The following is a 23830-nucleotide window of genomic DNA, read 5'->3' on the forward strand; positions in this document are numbered from 1 at the left end:
AGCATCCTTAGGGGTCAGGAATCCTCTGTGGATCTTCCATAAGAGATAGGCAGAAAATTCTTTTTTTGACACCTAGGCCCCAGCTATGGGTTCTCTTCTCTTCATGTATATGTTATGTTTCTATGAGGCTGAGACACATGTTCAGCTGGGACACTCAAACACCAAAGGCACTGCTATTCTTCAGCCCATACCCATGCTCATGGTCTCTTCTGATTGTCCAATGCCCACATACAACAGTTGGTAACTCCTTTGCATTTGACTTCTGTTTGCGAGCTGTCCTTGTGCAGAGCCAAAGGGACTGCCTCATGCCAGTTGCTCAACATGCCAGTAGGTTCAACAGGACAATGACTGGTCATCAAGCCTTGGCTGCGCATAACTAACTATGTATGTGTGCTGACAAGTGCTTGCTCTGCTTGCCAGCATACCAGAATCACTGGGAAGTCACCACTTCACACAGGTACATGGGGCTGGTGGGTTTGTCTGTGGCCCAATCTTCCCATTCAATCAAAAATGCAAGTGTCATTGCAATGGCAGACCCGGGGGCTAGATCTGTCTTTGCTGTCTCTCCAGTGAACAGGTGGCATCACGTTGTATCATGACTCGGAGATTCACCCTGCAAGCGAGTGAGAGCAGCTCTCTCAAGAGAGTGAACTGTGAAGCTTCTCAGACAGAAGCCCTCCTGAGTGTTCCTTATTCTTTCTGTTCTAAAAAGGCAAAAAGTAAAAGGAATGACGGAAGAAATGTTCTGTTGAGGTAAATATGTGCACTGAGGATCAGGGTAGGTTCTGCTCCTTATTTAGACGTTTGACCTTAGGGAAAGGGGTGAATCTCCTGTCTCAATTTTCCAGCCTATAGAACAGGGATGATGATTGAAATGGTTTATAACATGTACAATGTGTGCCCAGCAGAATTTAAACATGTAGATGGAAATCCTTGCTGTGATGGATAGCATGGTTCTCTCTTCTTCCTACAGATGAGGAAACTGAGGCACAGATGACTGGGCAACTTCTCTCAGGTTACATGAGCAAATGGTAGAGGCAGATGCATGGTGGCAGAAGCCATAGTTACTCTGTGTGCTTTCTGGCTCTATGTGGGGCTAGATAGAGACTACAGAGGACATTTCCTGGGTAAAGGACTAGACCTGGGCTCCATATAAGCTGGTTGTCTACTTGTTCTGTGTCTATCAGAAACAAGAAGCATTTCCATTTGCATCTTTTGTGTTCTCAATACTAAGTTCTATATCTATTATCTTCTTTTAACATCACAGCCTTCCTTCTTAGTCCCAATTAAGTCATACAGGTGAGTGAGCGGCAGGCTGATCAGTCTTCCCAGTAGTGAGCTCCCCATTGAGCAAGGAGTCCAAGTAGGAGCAAGATGACCCTTGTCCAGCATGTAGTGGGGACTTAGATATATTGAACTGTTATACTGTCTTCCATCTAAATTATGCTATTCAGTACTTGAAGCAGGATCTGAATACAACCAAGACTCTGGGTTCCATGATAACATAAAGAGAGCCAGTATAAAGAGTCTCCTGAGTTAATGCCCATGTCTTTCAGGACACTCTCCTAAAAGGCATCAGAAGCAAGAAACTCAGAATTCAGCCTAGGCTTTGCAATAAAAGTGCTGTGTGATGTGGGAATTGTTTAACCTATCTGTGCCATTTGTTCAGAGGAGTTCATGATAACCTTGTTTCACTGTGCCTATAAGTTGATGTTGACCACATCATGCTGAGAGTCAGGGAAATGTATTTTAAGGCCCCCAAAGGTATCGTGGACCTATGATGAGCCCCCGAACTAAACTGTGCACAAGAGCTATGTCACAAGTCAAAGGCTAGGAAAAGGACTGTCTGAAATAAGAGGAAAATAGCCAAGTCAACAAAATTTTACCTCTGATGTCAGCAAAGGAGAAGAAAGAATGGTGAACTTATCTTTGAGCCTCCTCGACACCTAGGGAAAAGGAAAGCTGGTGTGTTGTTCTTATTGACTAGCACGGAGTGCCTGTTGAGGAAAAGCAAATACAGATGATAAGCTGTTAGCTAGGCACGGAGACATCGCACTTACGCAGGGATCCAGGACATGATGGATTGAGTGTGGTTACCCTGACTGGGTCTGGGACAGATTCCCTTGTGGAAAGTTGATAGGGATATGTTCCTGAAAGTGAGAATAGGAGCCAGGGCAAGGTGGAGGCAGGGGTGGTGGTTGTGAACTGCAATACAGTCATAGCGGTCCTTCAGTTGTGGGGACGGATGCCTCTTTGGATATCCCCCATTGCATCTTGCGCAGTTTAACTTACTTATTGCCACTGTAGTGACAACTACAGCTGCCTGAAGGTGACCAGTCTTTTACTGAAGGCCACTTCTAGAAAGGAGCTCAACTGAGGAGCCAACAGTAACTGTACCTGCAGCTGGAGAAGGGAGCCTTGTTTCCTTGTACACAGCAGGCAGCTGCCATTCTTGCCTGCCAGCCCTCGGTAGATACCTCTGGTTAACACTATGTCCTTTACTACTGTGTTTCAAATGAAGTCTCAGTACTTTCCCAAATGCAGTGCTCTGGATAAATGCTCTCAATCGCTGGAATCCACTCACAAGGAGGAACTTATTTGTTCCTTTTGCCCTTTCCATCTATAGGGGACATTTATTGATGGTATAATAATAAGTCTTCAGTGTTATGATTGAGCTGGCAAGATCGAATACTTGGCAGACCTTGGACAATTTCCCCGACACGTCTGCTGGAAAATGTGATTTTCTTGTGTTTTTCCTTATTATCCCCTCTGACCACACTGCATTTGAGTGCAGACTTGTTTCCCCTTGCCTGACTCAGTGCCCTTCCCCCGACCCAAATTCATTTCTTTTCCCTTGCCTTTCTGAGTCCACACTCTCTTTCCAACTACAGTTAATCCCTGGTAAGCCTGCCCATGCAATCGGCTCCTGTAGCCTTCCTAACCATGACAGGGTGTCTCCGTGTTTGTGGATGAAAATATTGGAGCGTAGGAAGACTAAGATGTTTTCTGAGATCAAACATCTTGTAAGGGACAAAACCAGACTTTATCTTGGCTCCATGGCTCCCTAAGTCTGTGTTCTTGTGCTCTCCCTTCTGTGAATTGTTTTTAAGTGTGTGTGTGTGTGTGTGTGTGTGTGTGTGTGTGTGTGTGTGTGTGTGTGTGTGTGTGTTTAGGTATACGTGCATATGTGGAAGCCCTGGTTGATGTCAGATACATCCTTAATTGCTTTCTACCTCAGTTCTGAGACAGAGTCTTTCTGTGCTGGAGCTTAGCAGTTTGGCTAGATTGGCTCCCAAGAGAGTCACAGGAATTCTCCTGTCTCTGGGCTGGGATTGTAGAGGTGCACTACAACACTCAGCCTTTTATGTGAGTGATGTGGGTCTATCCCAGGTTCTCATGCTTACATAGTAAGCACTTACGGCATCTCGCAAGCCCCTGAAATGAGTTCTTAACGACGTCCCTCTTGAGTGTGGCCTGACTTTGGTTGTTATTCCAAAGTGTTGGTTGTTGTTCTATCAAGGCATTGGAAAAGAGTTGTGAGAACTACCCACCTAGCCATCACCACCAAACACACTGGCTATCTCGAGAACCTTCTATTTCTTTCACCAGCACACACTGGCTCTCAAGCTGATCAGAGCAGAGCTCTTTATTCAATTCTATTCATGTTTCATCTGCAAGGGGCCTTTGGGAACCACAAACTTGCTGTTGGAGCCAATGGGCTGGGGCAGACACGTAAGCCAAGTCAGGGCTGGTAATGACACTTGATAAATGGCACTGTTCTTCGTCCAGCTGTCCAGGTGCCACAAGCTTGGCAGAGGCCCTCCAGGGTTGCTTGGGTCTTTGAACTGAATGCCTGCTCTCTGCTACTGACCTTGCCTTTGTGCAAGTTGCTTTTGGTAAAGGTAGAACTTTGGCGCTGAGCTGGAAGCAGACTCCACCAGAACCTATGAGAGAGAAGGGCTTTCCAGAGAGGACTCACTGAGGCCCAGTTCTGTGCTGAGTGTTTAGCTAAGTTCTTAGGGACGTAGGCATAAAACCAGTGTCCCATAGTTCAAATTATAAGCACGGCTCCTCAGCCCCCCGACACTGTGTGTTTTCCCTCCTATTTGGGGACTGTGGCCTTGGTCCTTGAGACAGTAACTTCTCTGTATAAAAATGGAATTTGAAATCAATGTGAGAGAACAAAGAGCCCGATTCAAGTCTTCACTCCTTTCTCTGCTACAGATTTTCTGTGCAATCAAGAATAAGTTACCTGACCTCTCTGGTCTTCAAGGTTACCTTGGTGTCTGAATATACTGGACCTACTGTATTGCTCAGGCTCCAAATCCTGTAGGAGCAACAGTATAGTCCTGGCATTCTGGGAATGTCCAATGCTCGGGTTTCCTGCCATGGTCTAACTTTCCTTAGAGAACTATAAAAGCATTTTAATCACCCCAGACTGTCACTAACAGATGGATAAGCAATTCTATACAAGTCTATCTTGGTGAGTTAATGGGTTTATTGGAGTTATTCATGGAAGTGTGAGGGCTTTCTAATATAAGCATGGGCGACTCACGGGCCAAATAGACTAACTCCAGCTCAACTCCTTTCACCTTCTGTATTCTCTAGCATCCCCTCATCCCATCCCAGCCCTCACTGAGCTGTAATTCTCATCACCATTACCATGGGCCTGGCAATGTCTGGGGTCTTCTGCTCATTTCTTTGTCATATCCATACCCAAGTTCTTCTGTAGGTCACCCTAGGCGCTCTGCTGTGTGATGACTGATGGTCATGACCCACCAAGAGGAAATAGTTTGTTTAAAGCACCTGCCGCTACTCATGAATTAGTGACATTAGTGAGGATGTAGTTACTAGGCAATGACAATCTACAGGCCAGGACTGTTTCCTGGAAGGTGCCATTAAATGTCCATCAGATGGTCTAAGACGTATGAGTCCTAAGGATTCGGACATGATACTCGCTGGGCACTAAGGGAAAGAAAGGCATAGTCAAGTTATCTTACCACCTTGACTTGGGGAAATCTGTTCCTTGTGTGAGTAGTCACTTTCCCCATCATCTCTCTTCCTAGTGCTTGAGGCTGGGATTCCTGAGGAGAGGCAGCTAAAGCTGAGTAGGATAGATTCCATCCCTTGTGGTGGCTGCATGAAACCTAATGCTCGAGGTCTGTTAAGACTAGCTTGTCATTTCCAACGTGGGTTGTCATCTTTCTCTTGCTTCCTTTCTCTGGGAAGTGCATGAGATGACACAGGTGGAGGCCAACCATACCACAGAGCAAGCATGGGGTGGGGGTGGGGATTTGAATTTCTTAGTCTGTGTCCTTCCCCAATAGGTCCCAACATGAGTGCCGAAACGTGTTTCCTCTGTGCACTGAGCTCTCCACCAAGCTCTTATGTGAATAGCATTATTGTTACTCTTTCCCAATGATCTCCGTGGAGCACGTTCTATGTCTGTCTTCCACTTTCACTCCTACCATATTTAAGAACAAGACCTCATCTCTATAGATCCGTATCCCCAGGAGGTAGTTGATGCGCTAGAACTGAGTGAATAAATGAAGAAAAACAAGCATCCTGAGAACCAGCCACACGCTGCTGTTGGGCATGAAAGGCTTCCTGTGATCCTCATAGTGGCTCTAGAGGGCTGGTGTTACCCTGCATCTGAGAAAAGGGTACTGGAGCCCAGAGAGGCGTAGACACCGACCAATAGCACATGGTCATCAACTAGCAGCATGAGTGATTAAAACTCCAGCTCTCCTAACTCCAAACCTGGGCCCTTTTTCTACACCAAGCCTCCCTCCCTGTGTCCTTCCTTTTCGTATTATTGTTCCACAAACAACAATAATGGGACAGAAATAAAATCGCCGTCCATCTTAGCACCCTCAGCAAGTCAGCTGTTCCCATTCTCTCCACATTCCCTACAGTCTCTTTCTTGCATGTTTTTTTATAATAGCATTATTGAGATATAATTCCCATGCCATAAAATCCACCCTTTTAAAGCATACAATTCCCTGGTTTTTTACAATACTCACGGAGTTGTGCAACCATCATCACTATCTAATTTTAGAACATTTCATCACCCCCAAAGAAACCCTCGTTAGCAGTCACTCACCGTCCCCTGCATCCCCCATCCCTGGCAACCACTAATCTACTTTCTCTCTCTATGGACCTGACTATTCTGAAGATTTTGTATAAATGGAATCATACAAGATTCTGCCTTTCCGTCTGATTTCTTTCATTTAGCATAATGTTTTCAGTTTCTATCTGGGTTGTAGTATGAATTAGTTTCACTACACACACACACACACACACACACACACACACACACTCACACATACACACACTCTGATGTTCTTTACCCATTTATCACTTGATAAACACTTAAGTTACTTACACATTTTGACTGTTATGTGCAATTTTGTGGATATATATATTTTCAGTTCTATGCATATATTTGGAGAATGATATTATTAGGTTTTACATTCTTTGGATATATCCTTAAAGCCATATTGCTGGCTATTACATTCTTTAGGTTTATTCTGAGTGTGATATTACCGGATCCTAGATCTTTGAGTAGATCCTGAGTGTGATATATTTCAGTCCAACCTTTTTGGGTATATCCTGGAGATGATATTGATGAACGCTACATTCTTTAGGATATATTCTGGGGGTTCTTTTGCTAGGTCCTACATTGTCTCTGGTTTATCCAGAGGGCGATCCTGCTAGGTTCTACATTCTTTGGTTATTCCCTGTGGTTGATTCTGGGGAGTCCTACATTATTTTAGTCTATTCTGAGTGTGATATTGTTAGGTCTTACATTCTTTGAGTGATATCTTAAGTTCCACATTCTTTAGGCATATCCTGAGAATGCTTTTGCTAGGTCCTACATTCTTCAGGTATATCCTTGGCATGATAATTGCTAGGTACTACAATATGGTAATTCCATGGTTAATATTTTCAAGAACTGGCAACCAGTTTTCAAGAGCAGCTATTCCATTTATAAACCCTCTAGATATGCATGAAGTTCCTAACTTTTTAATATCCTTTCTAATCAACGCTTTTTATTATAGATCTTTTTTAGACATTCTGAGGATTTTAATGGTCTATCTTGTGGTTGATTTGGATTTTGTAATGACTAATAGTGTCATCTTTATGTGTGACTATTGGCAATAAAAAAAACTCCCTTGAAGAAATGTTTATTCTGGTTCTTTGCCCATTTGTTAATGGGCTTGTCTGTCTTTTTTATTGTTGTAAGATTTCATATATTCTTCATTTAAGCCATTTGTCCACGATTTGAGAGAATGTTCTCTCCTTCTATGAGCTGTCATTTCCCTTTCCTTTCATGAGAATATGCTCTGAAAGGCAAGTTTTTACATTTTTGATGAAGTCCAATTTAGATCCCATTTCTCTTTTGTTGCCTGTGATTTTTGTGTCACATCAAAGAAGCGACCGCTTATCCGGAATCATGCAGCTCTAGTCCTTTGTTTTCCTCTAATACTCTCAGCTCTTACATCTAGGCCTGTGATCCACTGAGTTAAGCTTTGTATCTTGAATGATGTCTGAGCCCAACTTCACTCATTTGCATGAAGATATCCAATTATCTCTGAAACATTGATTGGAAAGACTTTCCTTCCATTCATTTGTCCTGCTACTTCTGTCTGAAATCAATTGAGCATGAATGCGAAACTTTGCTCCTGATCTCTCCATTTTATCCCACTCATCTCTATCCTTGCAGTGACCCCTGACTTCATTACTGTCCCTGTATAGCAGTTTTAAAGTTGAGAGATGTAGGTACCGCAACTTGTTCTTCTTTCCCAAGATTAAATCTCTTGTATCTCATGCATTTACACATATATTCTAGGATATATTTGTCAGTTTCTAAAAATAAAACAAAATAAAAAATTTTAATTCTGATATAAAATTATTCAACTTATGAACATAAAGTATCAACCCAAATAACGAAGACTTTAATTTTTTTCTCTGTGATTTTTTAAAAAAAATTTTCAATATGCAGGCTTTGTATTTATTTTCTTAAATGTGTCCTTACTGTATTACCTTTGGATAATATTACAAATAAAGTTGTTCTCTTGATTGCATTTTTGGATTGATCACAGAGTATTTCTTTCTATACTCTATAGATTGATTTTCATATCTTGATCCTACAGATTTGTTTGATCAACTTGTTTTGTTTATTAGTTCTCTCTCTCTCTCTCTCTCTCTCTCTCTCTCTCTCTCTGGGTGTGTGTGTGTGTGTGTGTGTGTGTGTGTGTGTGTGTAAGAGAGAGACAGAGAGACAGAAAGACAGAGACAGAGAGATCCTTACTATTTTCAATACTCACAACATCTTGTCATCTATGAATAGAGGCCATTTCTCCTTTTCTGCCCACCTGAATGTGTTTGTTTATTTTTCTTGATTAATTTATCTTATAGCTTCTACTCTGGTGTTTAAGAGAAGTATTAAGAGTAGATCATTTCTACTGTTTCTAATCTTAAGGGGAACTTTCCATTTTTCACCTGGAGTATGATGTTAGCTGTGAGTGCTTCATAGATGGTCTGAATCAAGGGGAGGGTTACTATTGTTCATGGCCTACTGAGTGTCCTTTGTCATGAAAAATATTGTCAAATGTTTTTCCCATGCCTATTGACCCAAGTTTGGGGTCTTGTCCTTTATTTTGTTAATGCAGTATATAAACATTGATTGTGTTTTGCATGAGAAACCATTCTGACATCCCTAGGGAAGTACAACTTGGTCAAGATGCATAATCCATTCTATACGTTTTATGCCAAGTCAATAGTATTTTATTGAGAATTTTTGTATCTGAATTATGGAGTGTATTGACTTGTAATTATCTCCCTTTGTGTTGTCTGTCTGCATTGGCATCAGAATCATAAAATGACTCGGAAAGGGTTCTTCCTTCCTCTACTTCCTGTAAGAATTTACGAAGTATCTGGACACACCTGCTTCTTTCTTGGAAACTTTAAAAAGTTGGGCTGAGCCTAAAGGTAACGGCTCACAGTTACATCTTTTCATATGCTTGTGTCGGGGCAAAAACAGAAGTCAATGAAGACAAAAACCTGATGTTGAATTGAATCTTGAACGCTTCTCCATGAGCAGAACTGTAAATCTCTTGCCGTTATGCCAGGCCCTTAACTGTAGACCGGGCTGGGTAGAACAGATGGGATTCCTGCTTTGAAAGAATAAATAACTACAACTATTTCAGTGCAGATGTCTGAAAAGCTTCTCTGCTGAAGCAGACGTTTCCCCATCACAGAGAGGAGACTGGCCTCTCCAATACATGTGGAATAGACAATGCCTGCACTGTTACCTTCCCTGGAATCCATCCGGGTCATCCATGAAATCAAAACATCCTATTAATAGCTTAGTGATTAGCGGTTGACCAAAGGCCCCCGGTTGCTTTTTTGTTACTGTTTAACATGTGAAATTAAGAAAGGAATATTCTTGTCTTAAATGACCTGTTGCAGCAAACAGGCATCTAAGAATTATAGTCATAAGTGTGGCAATTTCACTATAATACAGGTCATTATATCAATCCCAAACATTTGTAACACAGAGGCTTGGAAATGCGGCCTTTTGCTTACTCATTCAATCAGTCTTTTCATTAGTCAATGCAGCAATTACTTATCAAGCGCCTTTCCTGGGCCAGCCTCTCTACCAGAGTGTGTCTATTTGGGTTCCTGTCCCAGAGGAGCAGCTGGTCTGAAGTGGTGAGGGATAGCACTTTATATAAACAATAGTTCTCAGGCAGGGACAAAGCTGCAACCCAGCCATAGAGAGAGACCATAGAAATATAAGCACAGAGCCTTCGGGATTGAACAGTGTCAGGAGAAACATGTTCTACATGCAGTCCTGAAGGATACATAGTTTTCTCAGTCACCCTATGGTACATAGCTGAGGTCTAAGCAGAACAAGGCGTATAAGATCAGAGTCTGCCTTAGAATTCAAAATCATTCTCAAGGACTCAAAGGAGGAGCTAGAACGGGATTTGAAGAAACCCAAGAGGCAAATCCTAGAGGGCCTGTTTGTTTTTCTTTTTATCCTGATACATCCAAAATTTTAAGGATTTGGGAATTTTTTTGTACAAACAGCAGGCAGTTCAACAATGCCCGAGGGTCAACAATAAAATAAGATGTCACAAAAATTAGGTTCAGATGTTGAAGACATTTCCTTTGGATGCGGGTTTCCTGGAGCCTCACCATAGAGTTCTACCTCCATAGGCCTTTTCTTATCTGTTGCGACTTAAACTAAGCCGTCTCATATAACTCGGATGTTAGACTAAAAAAGACATTCGAATCTGACCCTGACTCTTACTCAAGCTGGGTCTGCACCCCAGCTTTTCTTACCTGTAGAACAGGGTCGCTGATCCCACTTCCCCAGTCGTTGGGACAGTGAAATGAAAAGGGGGTCTCACAAGCTGGGTCTGGTGGCACACACCTGTAATCCCAACACTAGGAACATAGATTCGGGAAGATCAAGAGTTCAAGATCATCCTCAATTCCAATAGTGACCTCTAAACCAATGTGGGCTTCATTGTAACCTTGTCTTACAAACAAAAAAAAATGAGAAAAAAAAGGATAGGAAGATACAAAGAAAAGGACCTCCAAAGGTTTAGGAATCTCTATTGGGACGTGTCCCTGCCTGTTACAGATGTGTGAGTACCAGTGTTGAGAACTGTACTGACCACCTCCACACGCCCACTTCCAGTTGGATCCTGGAAAATTCATCTAATTCTGAGCCCTAGCTTCTTCCTCCACAGAACAGAAATGAGTGTGACCGGCTCCCTCTTGATGTTGCCAAGAAGCATCACTGTGAAGATCACTGTGACATCAGTCATGTTGGGTGTCACATTGCTTTCTGACTGACTGTGAGCACAGAGGTCTTTTATCCCACCACACAGTGTCTAAGTCCAGGGCTGCACTTGTATCTCTCAGAGTTCAACATGGGGATTGACACATAAAGACAGTCAAATGTTTCTGTGGTTACGTTTATTCCCAGCCTCCCGCCTGTTATTCATTTCAGGATTTTTGCTTAATTGTAAAAATAATTGACTGTCCTTTCAGAAGTCTAAACAAATCAAGCAGGAGAAAAGAGTCTAAATCATCTCATTTTATGCATTTATTTTGCTGAATGGGCCAACTTGGTGTTAATCCATGGGCTACCGTGAGGAAGCAGACAAGACCCTTCAGCTCCTGCTTTACTAACCCAACCTGGCTGCCCCAGTTTCCCAAGCCAAATGGCTGGACAGTGACATCTATGCATTCGGGCATTAGGCATTGTAACCTGGGAGGGATGTGTTTTTAATAAAGCTTCCTATTCCTGGCCCCACCAAGTGAAGAACCTTTAAAAGGTAGAGTGAGACAGAGGCTGTAAAATCCACAGATGAGGGGGACAAGGGTGCAGGAAGGTGAGAGTCACAACTTGGCACATGCAGGGGGTTGAGGGGGAGGGCATATGTTTTGCAGAAACCTTAAGGGATAAATTTAGTGCAGCGTATGCCCTTAGCTTCCTTTTCTCCCCACCACCTGGTTCCCATGCTTGACATCTACTGATTCTCTTTCCACCCAAAGGCAAAAGGTCAGGCTAAGGGATCCTCAGGTCCAGAGACAGGCTCTAGAGTTACAGCCCCTCCCCACAGGGATTGCCCACTCCCAGCCTGGCTCTGGGATAAATGAACTCTGACTTTCCTCTGGAGCTGCTAACTGAGGGGAGACAACCAGGGAAGGTTGAAGGAGGGCCTTTAGGGGGTCCCTTGAAGGCTGTGCTCAACTATGCCTTTGAGAAGAAAGAAAGGAAGTTCCTGAAGAGAAATATCCTAGCTGGCTAAACACTGGAGACTGGCAGGTTTTCAAATAATAGAACTATCAAGGGGTCAGCAGGTTTCATGTCTACTGAGGGCTACTCTTTGCCTCCAGGATGGTGTCTTTTGGCTCTGTCCTTCAGAGGGGATGACCCCATGTCCTCACATGGCAGGAGAAGGGATATTAAGAGTATAACTGGATCCCTGTTTTTATAAAACATTAATCTACTCATGGGGACAGTTCCCTCATGTCCTACTCACCTTCTAAACTTTCCAATTCGTAAGACTGTGGCATTGGGGAATTAACTTTCAATATTAATTCTGAAGGTCACGACCTCCAAACACCTTGAAGAGTACACTTGGGGTACATCTTGAAGGGTGAGAAAGAGCTCAACAGTCAAAGAAGAAAGCAAAAAACATCAGAGAGAGAGAGAGAGAGAGAGACAGACAGACAGACAGACAGACAGAGACAGAGAGAGAAAGAGACAGAGACAGAGACAGAGAGACTGGAATTAATCTGCAGCATTCAAAATTAAAGAACAAAAATAAAAAGATATGCCATCATGAGCTCCTGTCTGTCTGTCTGTCTGTCTGTCTGTCTGTCTTCATGAGGGCTCTGAGGCAAGCTAACTGGAACAGGACAGTGAGTGAGAGACACTGGGAAGCTGTAGATGTGAGAATGACGCAAGGGTCTGGACTGATTCAGTAGGCCTTGTAGATCTTGTTACAAGGGACATTTACCCAATCTTTCTGAGAGGTGAGGAGACCAGATCCCAGATGAAAAGACTTAATAAGGTCCACCTGAAATACACCTTAATTTATTCATTGAATAATCATCTGCAGAACCATGACCAGGTGTGCCTACCTTGCTCCATATGGAAGAAGGAGGTTGTACTTGACCCCAAGCAGCTAAGTCTCTATTGTCCTTCGTTCTTGACTCCTATTTAACATCTTCCTATCTGGTATCCTCTCAGAAGGTACCAAAGTCTCAAGGGCTGTTACTCAGATTCTGCCTGGCATGTTTGCCCCATTTCCTTCTTGCAAGAAGAGATTGGCAAACATGTTGAAGAGGAGTCAGTCTCTTGACAGGGTGGCAAGTTCTCTGAGTTCATCAGGTGGGATATACTACAGAGCAGGTACCCAGCTGCAGAGTCCCTAATACCCTCTAGCTTGAGACTTCTAGCTTGAGACCAGCATCCTCCCTTGCTGCAGGCCACAGTCTTTTAAGATTTATAGAAGACTGAGTTTTGTGTATGGGTGTGTGTGCGTGTGTGCGTGCGTCTGCCTGCCTGCCTGCCTGACTGAATTTCATGGTCACGCAAGGATCTGCAGTACCAGAGTATATACTTCCTGCTCCATGCACATGTGAGTCTGGTCTCAAGTGTGCACATTACATATGTCTGCATCCCTGAGCTCCCAAGTGCCCCTTTGGTATGCTGCATGGGGATGTGCCTGTGAGGTTTCTCTTCAGGCTCTATTGGTTCTGAGAGATGCAGAAGCCCTGCCTCACCTTGAAAACTATCCTGTTGTTTGTGGTTTCCTGGTAGTGACAGAATCGCTGCGCTTTCCTGTCACTTGTACACAAGTACACACATCCTCAGTACCACTTGGGAGCTGTGAATGCAAAGAATTCCCCAGAGACTGACAAGGGGCCACTTGAGTGATTCACTAATGGGCCTGCTTCCTTCCTCAGAGAAATAGTATAGGGAAGGTTCTAGAAATGCCATTTTAGTGTCAGCTCAACTTCAGCAAACTACATCAAAAGTGGCAGAGTCTGAATGCTTCATCCTCAGAGGCTGCTGTGATGGGAAAACCCCTCAGATGTCTGCAGCCTGGGGAGGGAATCCTTCTCAAAGGCTCTTGGGAATTCCCTCTAGTTTCCCAGCTGCGAGCAGGTCCTGGTGTTTAGTTCCCACTCTTGAATCCAGATGTTAGGGATGAGGCAGGCTGCCCTGCTGGGTGTGTTTCTGCAGCTGCCAGAGAATAAGCTCATGGGACATTCATCTGTCACTATACCCAGAGATGCTCATTTTAGGGGCGGAAAGTGGGGCTTCTGTTTTCAATGACTTTACACCTTTTTTGGAACATGACATCACTATCCTGTTAGGTCCCGCTTATGTCTTTGTTGGAACAAGGTGGGACAGAAGCATGCTACAATTAGTACAGCTGTTTCCTCACGCATTGCCTTCTGCTCACTGTCTCTCTTGATGCTCCTGATGCTTTCTCCTCCGCTCTGGGGCACCAGAAGGCCCTCATTTGCACTATGCTGCTTTGACAGAGTCAGTCATCATGTCTGTTTTGTTCTCACCTACTTAGTGGGAAGGGCTCGCAAGCTATTGAGCAGATCTTCTGTTCAGTGTGTGCTCCAAACTAGGCCACCATGATGAAGAAGCATCACCACTGCACCAGGTATGGTGGTGTGCACCTGCAGACTCGGCACTCAGGAGGCCAAGGAGGGAGGGCTGAAAACCCCAAAGCCAGATTCATTCATACACCAGACCCTTCTTCTACATGGGGAAAAAGGAAAGAGGGAGAAAGAGGAGGATGAAGAGAAAGGACTTGGAAAACAAAAGAGCGGTCTCTGAGGGTGAGGTCCATAAGAATATTCGACTTTGCTTCTTCTGCGAATCCCAGCTCAGGCTCAGACTGGTTCAATTGCTCACACCAACTGGTCTGGGGGCAGGCAACTTAGAGTTCAAGTCTAGGTGTTCAAAGTCAGAACTTTGTTTCTATGAGCATAATTATGCACAGTAATGTAGCACATTGACACCATTGTCCAAAGACATCCTGCCAGGACCAGGACAGACAGATCTGATGGCATGAAGAAGGGTAAGGTTTTATTAATAGAATCACAAAGCCCTGGGTTCAAATCCAACCTTGACCTTGGTGAGCCATTGCTCATAGGGCAAATTGCCTCCATGACTTCACTTCTGTAAGCCTCAGTAGCCTCATCTGTAAAATAGGCAACAACCTTCTCCTCCCAGAATACTGCTGGGAAAAAATGCAGTGAGAGCATGTGTGTCAAAATTGATATTATCAGATTTGGCGCAGAGAAAATTATCAACAAATGTTTGTGTCCCCTCCATCTGGAAGCTGACAAATTCAATTAACTAGAGCTACCCATTCCCAGCCCTACCCTCCGCCCCCATCCCCAAGCCTCCCAGTTCACAGAATCATAAATTTCCCGTCTGAAAAACCAGCTCCATAGATCACCTGGCACAGTCTGAGTGGGGGATTCTGGTGGGAGTTGGCTCTGTGTGTTTCTCAGTCTTGCTGGCTCAGCCTGCGAGCCTTCCTATAAGTAGAAGGATTCCCACCAGCACAGCCAAAAGGAGGGAATGATGCTGTCAGTGGATTCCACAAAAGGGCTAATATTAGCAGGCCATGAGGATGGCTATGGGTCTATATTTAGAATCTGTGTCTTCAGCCCTTTAGGATGCAGCAGAGTGGAGGGCAGAAGGGGGTGGTATTTACAAGAGGCAGGCAGAGTAGCTGGACCAGGCCTTCCTCTTCCTCTCTCCAGGAAGTGGGCAAGCAACAAAAAAACATGGCTGCTGGGGAGGAGGCAGATAGTAGGGTGTACTCCCAGAGTGGAACAAGGTAAGGTAGTGGCAGAAGCCTTGGGAGAACCTCAGAACTGCTGAATTTGGCTAATGGGAAGGCAGAGGAGTGGGCTCTGTGGCCTTCTGATTTGAGTTGGTATCCAACAAAGGATGTTCCTGGCTTTATCCTGCAGACGCTTTGGATGGACATACCAAAGGGCAATGGACCTAGGTCAGAAGAGAGACATGGATCTTTCACAGAAGTCGTTTACAATCCTCTCTCACACAGGTTACCTCCTCCTTTCTCTGCTTGCTCAGTGCTCTCCACACACAGTCTGCTTCTCTGAGGTGCTTCTAGCCCTTCTATGTGCACTAAACGAGAATATATACTTCTGCTCCACACATGTAGTCCTGTATCAAGCAATGCCCAAGGAAGAGGGGATGGAGGTGGGTGGGGTCCCAGTTATTCCATAGTGTGGGATATATGCTGAACAAGCACACACAGAGGCCTTGGTGTTTCCGCAAGTACCACATCCACAGGTGTTCTCCAGCACCCTTGTCCTCACCTCCTAAGAGACTTCAAGACTGAATAGAGTGCCCTGTGGCCTGATGTCTGCCCCAGTTCTATTCCATCAGTTACAGGATTTCCTAAAGGGTAGAGGCAGTGTCAGTAGGAGAAAGGGAGAGCAAAGTGCTTTCCCACAGCATCAGGGTTTCTACCCTTCGGGTGAGGAAGGGCAACCGGATGCTTACCAAGGCTCCTTGCCTTGCAATGCATTTATCTGCTGAGTTTTCGGTGGTATAGTGAAAATATAATCAGAATAGCATGTGTTCTCCACCCAGACCCTACTCCAGTAAAATCCATGTGATCCCAGGAAAGATGGAGATGACTTAGACTTTTTCACGGTCTGGTGTTCTTCTCCTTCACTCTCCTTTCTGGAGTCATAGACAGCTCAGAAGGTCTGTCTACACAGCATGGCAAGGAGAACCCATCAGCCAGGGTAATCTGCTCTCTCCCCTTAGGCCATGTCTGAAGCTGCAGCTAGGGCATGGGCCTGAGTGGGCAGGTTGCCCCCATGAGAGGTTTGAGACTTTCACAGGCCTTCTGCATGTACTTTCCGCCATTGTGGCACTGTCTGTCACAGTTCCTGGAGCGTGCTTTCTCTCTTCATTTCTCATTTTAGAGCACTGCTCTCTCAGTCGGTTTGCTTGTTTGCAGTCTGTGGGCACAGTGTTGTTTCCCCTGCAGACTTCAGAGCACATGGCTGCGCTGGCAGGGAAGCAGGCTCACCCCTCTCAGCCTGCAGGCATTTCTGACACATAAATAAATAACTCTGAGAGCAGCTGATGTTTCCAGGTAAAATGTTTGCACATGGTTTGTATCTGAGAAGCAGAGGCATGCTCACATGCGCGCACACACATAGACTTCGGAGAATTAAAAACACACCACACACAAATAGACTATTCACACATGCCTGGCCCCAGGAGATTTCTCTGGGAGCTGTTTCTTCCTGCAGATAGATTAGGAGTTGGTGATTTTGAGAATCAGAGAATGTCAGAAAGGGAGGAACATAGCAGATTATTCAGTTAGGGGATTTCAAACTTACTGACCTCCATCATCCTTCTTCAAAGAGAATTTTATAGAGACCTGGGAGATATAAAACAGAAAAACAGAAGTGTTCTGAATAAAGTGAAGAAGAGGAAGGAGAGGAGGCCTGGATTCCACTAAGGGCAGTGTGAAAGCCAGAATACTCAGCACCTTCCAGAAAACTGAGGCCAGAGAAAAACCTCTTAGTTGGTGTCACATGACAACTGAATGATGAATTCAAAAATGGAGCACGAAGCCATACGGTGGGGAATGAGAATTCACAGCTGAACTAAGATGGAAATACAATTGACCTTTGGCATGTGTGGAAGATCAGTTCCGGGAAGGCAAGCCATGAATAGCAAGAGCTAAGGACACTCAAGTGCCTCATATAGAATGGCATGGTATTTGCCTATAACCTAGGCACATCCTCCAGGATGCTTAGAATCATCTGTTGGTTGCTGAAAATATCCAGTCCAGTGTAAGAACAAAGGGATGATGTTGTATAAGAGATAATGATAGAAATAGACTCTACATCTCAGAATGGATGTAATGCTGCCTGATCTCTCTCTCTCTCTCTCTCTCTCGCTCTCTCTCTCTCTCTGTGTGTGTGTGTGTGTGTGTGTGTGTGTGTGTGTGTGTGTGTGTGTGTGTACAAGCTTACCATGGCATGCACATCAAGGCCAGAGCAGTTTTGTGGTGTTGGTTCCTCACTTCCCACTATGTCCTGGAGGTCAAACTGGACTTGTCCCTTCAGCCACCGATCCTTCTTCCTTGACCCTCCTTAGCTGTTTGGGCTTTATTGTGCTTCTTTCCACTATCTGTCAAACCAGCCATCTTTCTGCTAAATAGTTGCCATGGTTTTGCATGTAAATACCCCCACATGCACACACACATACACCTACATCAGTTTTCAGACGAAAGTGTCAATATAACTGTTGTACATCACTGCTGCTCAGGGCTGGGGTCTCCCCAAAGAAGAGGTAGGCATGGAAGCCCTACCACACTTTGCTGAGTTAGCTCCGTGCTTACCTATTTGACCAAGATTTCATTGGACAAAACATGAACAGAGACAGAGGGAGCGACTTTAAACAAAAGAACACCAGAAACTCCTATGATGTAGGTACCCTTCAGATGAGTGAATCTAGACCACCATTTACCTGATTCGTTGGAAAGACATTGACCTTTTTATGAGAACTGAATGAAAGAGCAAACCTTCTTCAGTCATGTAGGACTAGACCTCTTGGCCTCAGTAAATCTGAGAGAATTGCAGAAGCTCCTCATGGAACTTAGAAACAAACATGCTCCCATATCTAAGCAGAGGAACCCTCCTGCCAATTGTCCTAAATCCTCAAAGCCCTTCTTATTGTTTACCTTAGACCAATTTAAACATTTAGTACCTAAGGTGACTCTCTCAATCATCTCCCTCTGCCTGCATTTGGTAGCTTGGCCACCTCGAACCTCTAACCCCTGATCCTCGATACCCTTCAGCTGAATAGTCCAGAGGAGTTCTTGGTTTGTTAACACTGATGGACTCTTGTCTGGTGATTTGAATTTCTCAGAGCTGTGGAGATCCCCACCCCACAGAGAGCAAGGCTCTACACCACCTTCCCATCTCTGCAGGGGTCTCACTAATCTGCTAGTTAAAGTTTGTTGCTGACATTGAATCCAATAAGTCCATGTCTGGCTGTTTGATGCTACACATGTTTGAGAAGTTTGGGGCCTGTGTGGTGCATTAAGGAGACATCACTGATGGACTTTGTGAGTCAACCTGTGGGGATAAGGTCCCTGCTGGGTAGACTCATGGGCCCAGGCTCCATCTAGGCTCTGTCACATGCGTGAGGGGTAAGCTTAACCTCTGCTTGGCTATTTCTTTCTCTCAAAAATGAGGAATATTCAGGAGGATGTGGGGAGGCAGGTAGTGAGATGTAGATCAAGTTGGCCTACAGCGCAAGCTTATAGCTGTGTAGGAAGATCCTGTCTCAAATAAACAAGGAAAATGACAGACAGGAATCTTTTTGATAAATATTTAAAGTTTTATGAAAAGAATAGCTGGTCCACAGTGGGGCTCCAGTAACTAACCGTTCTTTCCATTCAGTTTCCAGAACATCTGTGAAGCCTAAACCCCATGATCCACACTGGACACCTCTACTAAAGAGTACTACCCAGGAACACTCTGGGGTGAGCCTGAGTGGGTGGACGATGTGTGTTTACCAGATGTCGTTGATTTTGAGAGCAGTAACTTACTGGTTTCCAAATACTTTAATACTCACATTGCAGGGCTTCCTATGGCTGGAGGCTGCTATAGCTTAGATGGCCTAGTAGGAATTTTCTGCCTTTAAAGAATGGCTCATAAAATACCGATGCTATCTTATGGTTCAGGAAGTTGTAATTGATGCCACTTCGACTTCATGAAATTGATGTTCAGAGCTCATTGTGGACCAGGTCCTATTCCGGACCATGTTACATCACTTATTGTCCAATCTATGGAACCATTATGGGTGGCAGGGATAGACAGCCTCACTCATTAGATGGCAAACTGAATCTCTAACAAGTTAAGGCATTTGGCTACACACAGATTTATTAGGGGATAGAATTGAACTAATGTCTATGTGATTCCTGCTCTTGTGGGTAGATATGTGTGTTGGGAGGGACAGCTTGTTTCTCTTCACTTTTTTAGAGCCAACCCTGAGCTTATCTATGTGCATGGCCTGAAGGCATCTTCATTTTAATTAGTAAAATCATCTCCATTGACTGTTATCTCCTCTGCACTAAACACATCCTAGACATTAAAGCTTCTCCCATAAACAAGATATAGTTAAAGCTGAAGAAATCCAAACAATAGCAATTCATTTAATGAGTGTTTTTAAGAGCTATAAAAATGCTATAGGTGTATGTGAGAGAGGTTCTGGACCCAGGAGAAGCTTCTAGGAGGAAGTACCCTATGATCTGAATGTTGGGGCAACTGAGTTGGGGTGGTGAAGTTCTGTTATGGAGTATCAGCATGTGAGAAGTCAGAGAAAATGACTAGTCCTCACTGATATGTACAATAGACAAATTACATGTGGATTTAAGAAACCACACATTGATTTTTTTTTGGTATTTTGATCATATATTAGAATACTAATTTAAATAAACTATGCTGATAAGTAAAATTAAAGCTATCGTCTTAAAACTAACATATTTTTCTCTTGTAAAATTCTACTAGCATTACATATATGTCCACCTTTGTGGCTCACAGTTCATTGAGACTTAATCCAACAGGATATGGGAAGTGTCTCAGGTGTTATTGAAACCTAGGAAATATGAAGTAGGGAGGTTGGGATTAGAAAGTGTGTGATTCGGGTACATTTCGTTTAAACTCATTTAGTCCCCAAAGTAGCTCTAGAGGTGAAGATTGTTCAGTTCATGTGTATGGCTCAGACACAGAGATGATGAACCCGATGGTTCTCTGTTGGGCTATCTACACATCAGTGTTCACAGCATGCCACTATTAAGGTACAATCTGAGCTCTTGTCTTATAGCCTTCCTATTCTCTACACTCCATCCCTGGCTGCCGGCCAGTTCCTTGGTTTGATTTTCATTGGGGTCTGTCGCTAGAAAGTCATCATGCTGAGAATTGGCTTTTGTATGCTTCTTGTTTCTCTCACATTACTAGAAAGCGTCTGGAAAACCAGCTACCTCTCTCTCAATTCTGAGACGGCTCTCAAAGGAAGACTCTTCCATCTAAGGAGGCTGTGTCTAAGGGTCTTGGTAGATTGGGCTGGTTTAGGTTTCCTGTGGCAGCTTCAGTATATATAGTGTCTTCAGCTGCATTCACGGCAGTGATGTCTGCAGGTCTCTCAGTGGCCTGGGCTCCAAGAGCTGTGGGGTTACACTGATAGCCAAAATTAGGTAGGTAGGTCTCTGGAGGCTTTGGGTTTAACTCGTCTGACTTCAGGTACAGGATGTGGGGTCACTCTTGTGGGCTCAGGTGCGGCCCATTGTGACTGGTAGTGGAGGCAGGGCCCCTGACAGTTTTTGAGTGCTACACTGAAGTAAATCTATACCGTGAGTCCCCTCAGCTGGGCAGGTGACCTCGAAGGGTATTTGGGGGACTAATGTGTCCAAGGAAGGCTATCTGGTACTTTGTGAGACTGAAAACAGGCACTGCTTCCCTGGGCCTGTGCAAAGAAATGAGCACTCAAGTTTGGTGATGAAACAGTTCCCTGAAATCTTCATCATGCTGTATATTGTAGTAGAGAGATGTATGGGGATCAACATCTGAAGTTCTGCCTAGCAGGAGAGGCTCATCAATGGTGCTGTAAGGATCTGTGTACATGTGGAACCATTGGGTTAACTCTGAGAGGCATCTCAAGAGACACACGTTTGGACTTGAGAGAGCTCACTCACCTTCACTGTTGAGTGATCCCTGCCCTAGAGTCTTGGGACCTTACATCAGAGCATTAGATGTAACCTAAAAGCTTCTCTTCTCTGAAGAAAGGAAAACATAGGGAACAGAACCGAAGAGAGTGTAGTTAGGTCCCTCCAAAAGTAGAAAGGGAAGGAGTGAGATTTTAAAGAAGAACCCAGATTTTAAAATCAACATGAACCACAGAAGGATCTGAGAAGGAAACTCATAGGAACTTAGAATTAATTTCTACTGAGACCAGAACTTCACTGTGGTAGGATATTTAAATAGTCTTTTCTTTTGGGAATGGGTATGAGTATGGTTTTATGCAGATGTGTGGAGTAAAACTCATTGATGCTAAGCTAACTGTTAGCAAAATATTTACCTGAATTTTTGGAAAATTTAGAAAAAATATTTGTATTACTTACATAAGGTATATAGACAACATTCAACTTAATGTTTAGAATGCAGGAATATTGCAAATATTAATTGGATACAATTTTAGAAAGACACTAACTATATGCCAAATGCTACTGTTCCTAAGTTGCAGGGAATCCCACCTCCCCCCAAAGACCACCAAGGAGCCAATTCCAAAGCAAACACATACACACAAGGGTCTTTATTACAAGCTCATAAACAAGGACTCTTACCATCACTGTCACAGCAGGTCAGAAGTGAGAGCCACAAGTCTAGGGGTGCAGGTTACTTATTGGGGGTACAGCAAACTTGTGGAATTGCTGACCATATGGGTCACCAAATCAATATTTTTAAAAGTGCATTTCTGGCATAATCTTCAGGAACCAATCGGAGGTGAAACCACCTGACAAACAGGATGGCTAGATCATCTGTTTTCTGCAGGATATCTTAGGTTGTCTATGTGTACCTTCGCCCTGTTGTTTTAGCCTGGCTGCTGTAGCTAAGGGTGGGGGGGTGGAAGTGCCATAGGATGTTTGCTTAAGTGGACTTTGTGGTTTTCCTTCTGAAATTGGAGTTTAGCCCCTGGAGCTTCTTCTCGAAAACCAGAGTTGGTTGGGCTTTACAGTGCAAGCCAAGAAACACAGAAAGGCCACCCAAGACTGGAGAAATTACAGTAGTCTTCCTGGAGGAGGCACCTAAAAAATCTTTGGAGGATTGGTAGGTATATGTCAGGGAATATAAATGGAAGGAATTCCAGGCAGAGGAATCATGAACAACTGGTATAGCTGTAATAGAAGGGAAGACTATACTGGAGCAGGGTGGAACCAAGTTCCAGTTCAGTGAGATGAATGGAGAAGAGATAACTGAAGAGATAGGATGCAGAATTCAGGGAAACTGTGCCATGGGTCACACTTAGATTTGATACAGTGTAGATGGCGTCAAGTCACTTGAGAGGAGGGAAGTATAAGAGTTGATAGATAGATGATAGATAGATGATAGATAGATAGATAGATAGATAGATAGATAGATAGATAGATAGATAGATAGATGATAGGAATTTATTTAGGTACAATGCATATAACACATAATGTGGTGTTTGGATTATGGGACTAGGAGCTAAATTGCTTTGGCTGCAAAATGACAGAGAGGGAAAGAGAGGGAGAGAGAGGGAGAGAAAGAGAGGGAGAGAGAGGGAGGGAGAGAGAGAGAGAGAGAGAGAGAGAGAGGAGAGGAGAGGAGAGGAGAGGAGAGGAGAGGAGAGGAGAGGAGAGGAGAGGAGAGGAGAGGAGAACCAGGGAATCCCTCTGGGTGGTGCACTGCTCTTGTGCATACACTGAGCCCTACTTGCACTCCCTTGACAAGGCAACTCACCCTTTCCTAAACCTTTTGGGAGGAAAGATCACTTCAGAGCCAGGAGCAGCTTTTCTGTTTCCTGCAGGAGGCAAGGCAATAGGAGGCACTGTGGGGCCAGGTTGGAGGTGGAGAGGTGGACCCTGGAACTTGGCCATTGGTAGCAGCCACAGTGGAGCCTTGGCCTACAGGAAACCCTGGAAGATGTGGGAAGGAGACTGATGGGGATGGAGGGAGGTGGGGCTGGCAGGACACCCACAGAGCAGCAGGGACAGGAGGCAGCCCAGAAGCAGTTAATCCTGCTGGTTGAATTGTTTTTATAAACGACACTCTAAAATCAAATAGATGCAATAAAAACACAGTGGCCTTTTCATTAAACATGCCACAGAGGCCCCTTGTTCAGCAGCAGTTGTCAATCAGATCTGGGCCATTGTCTCTTCTCCCAACCCCCTATAATTGGCATCTGTCTGGGAACAAACAAATAAATACCAGGCTGGCATTTTAACTAGGGCAGCAGGGAGCAGGGCCCTGTGTTGCAGAGTCCACTAGGCCATCAAGGCAAGTGAGGACCCCCAGAAGGCTGGTTCTCACCCCAGCTAGAGCCCAGCATCAAGGCATCCTTAGATGCAGCTCCCTGGCTGCTGCTGCTCTGATGTGATCAGGAGGATCCTTTTTCCCTTCTCAAAAAGTTATGGGAAAAAAAAAGAAGTGGACATGTTCTCTGGCTGACTTCAGATAC

General features: G+C 44.3%; 1 protein-coding gene across 15 annotated transcripts in view; it reads left to right on the forward strand.

Annotated features, from left to right (window-relative positions):
- Tenm4 (teneurin transmembrane protein 4) overlaps positions 1-23830 on the forward strand; it is a 700311-nt gene that overhangs the window by 143735 nt on the left and 532746 nt on the right. The window contains exon 1 of one of the 15 annotated variants that reach the window (XM_087558484.1): positions 19028-19115. The gene's annotated coding sequence lies outside the window, so the exon portion shown is untranslated. 15 annotated transcript variants of the gene reach the window in all.

The sequence above is a fragment of the Rattus norvegicus genome, chromosome 1 (genome assembly GCF_021556685.1).
Source record: "Rattus norvegicus strain SHRSP/BbbUtx chromosome 1, alternate assembly SHRSP_T2T, whole genome shotgun sequence".
Lineage (NCBI taxonomy): Eukaryota > Metazoa > Chordata > Mammalia > Rodentia > Muridae > Rattus > Rattus norvegicus.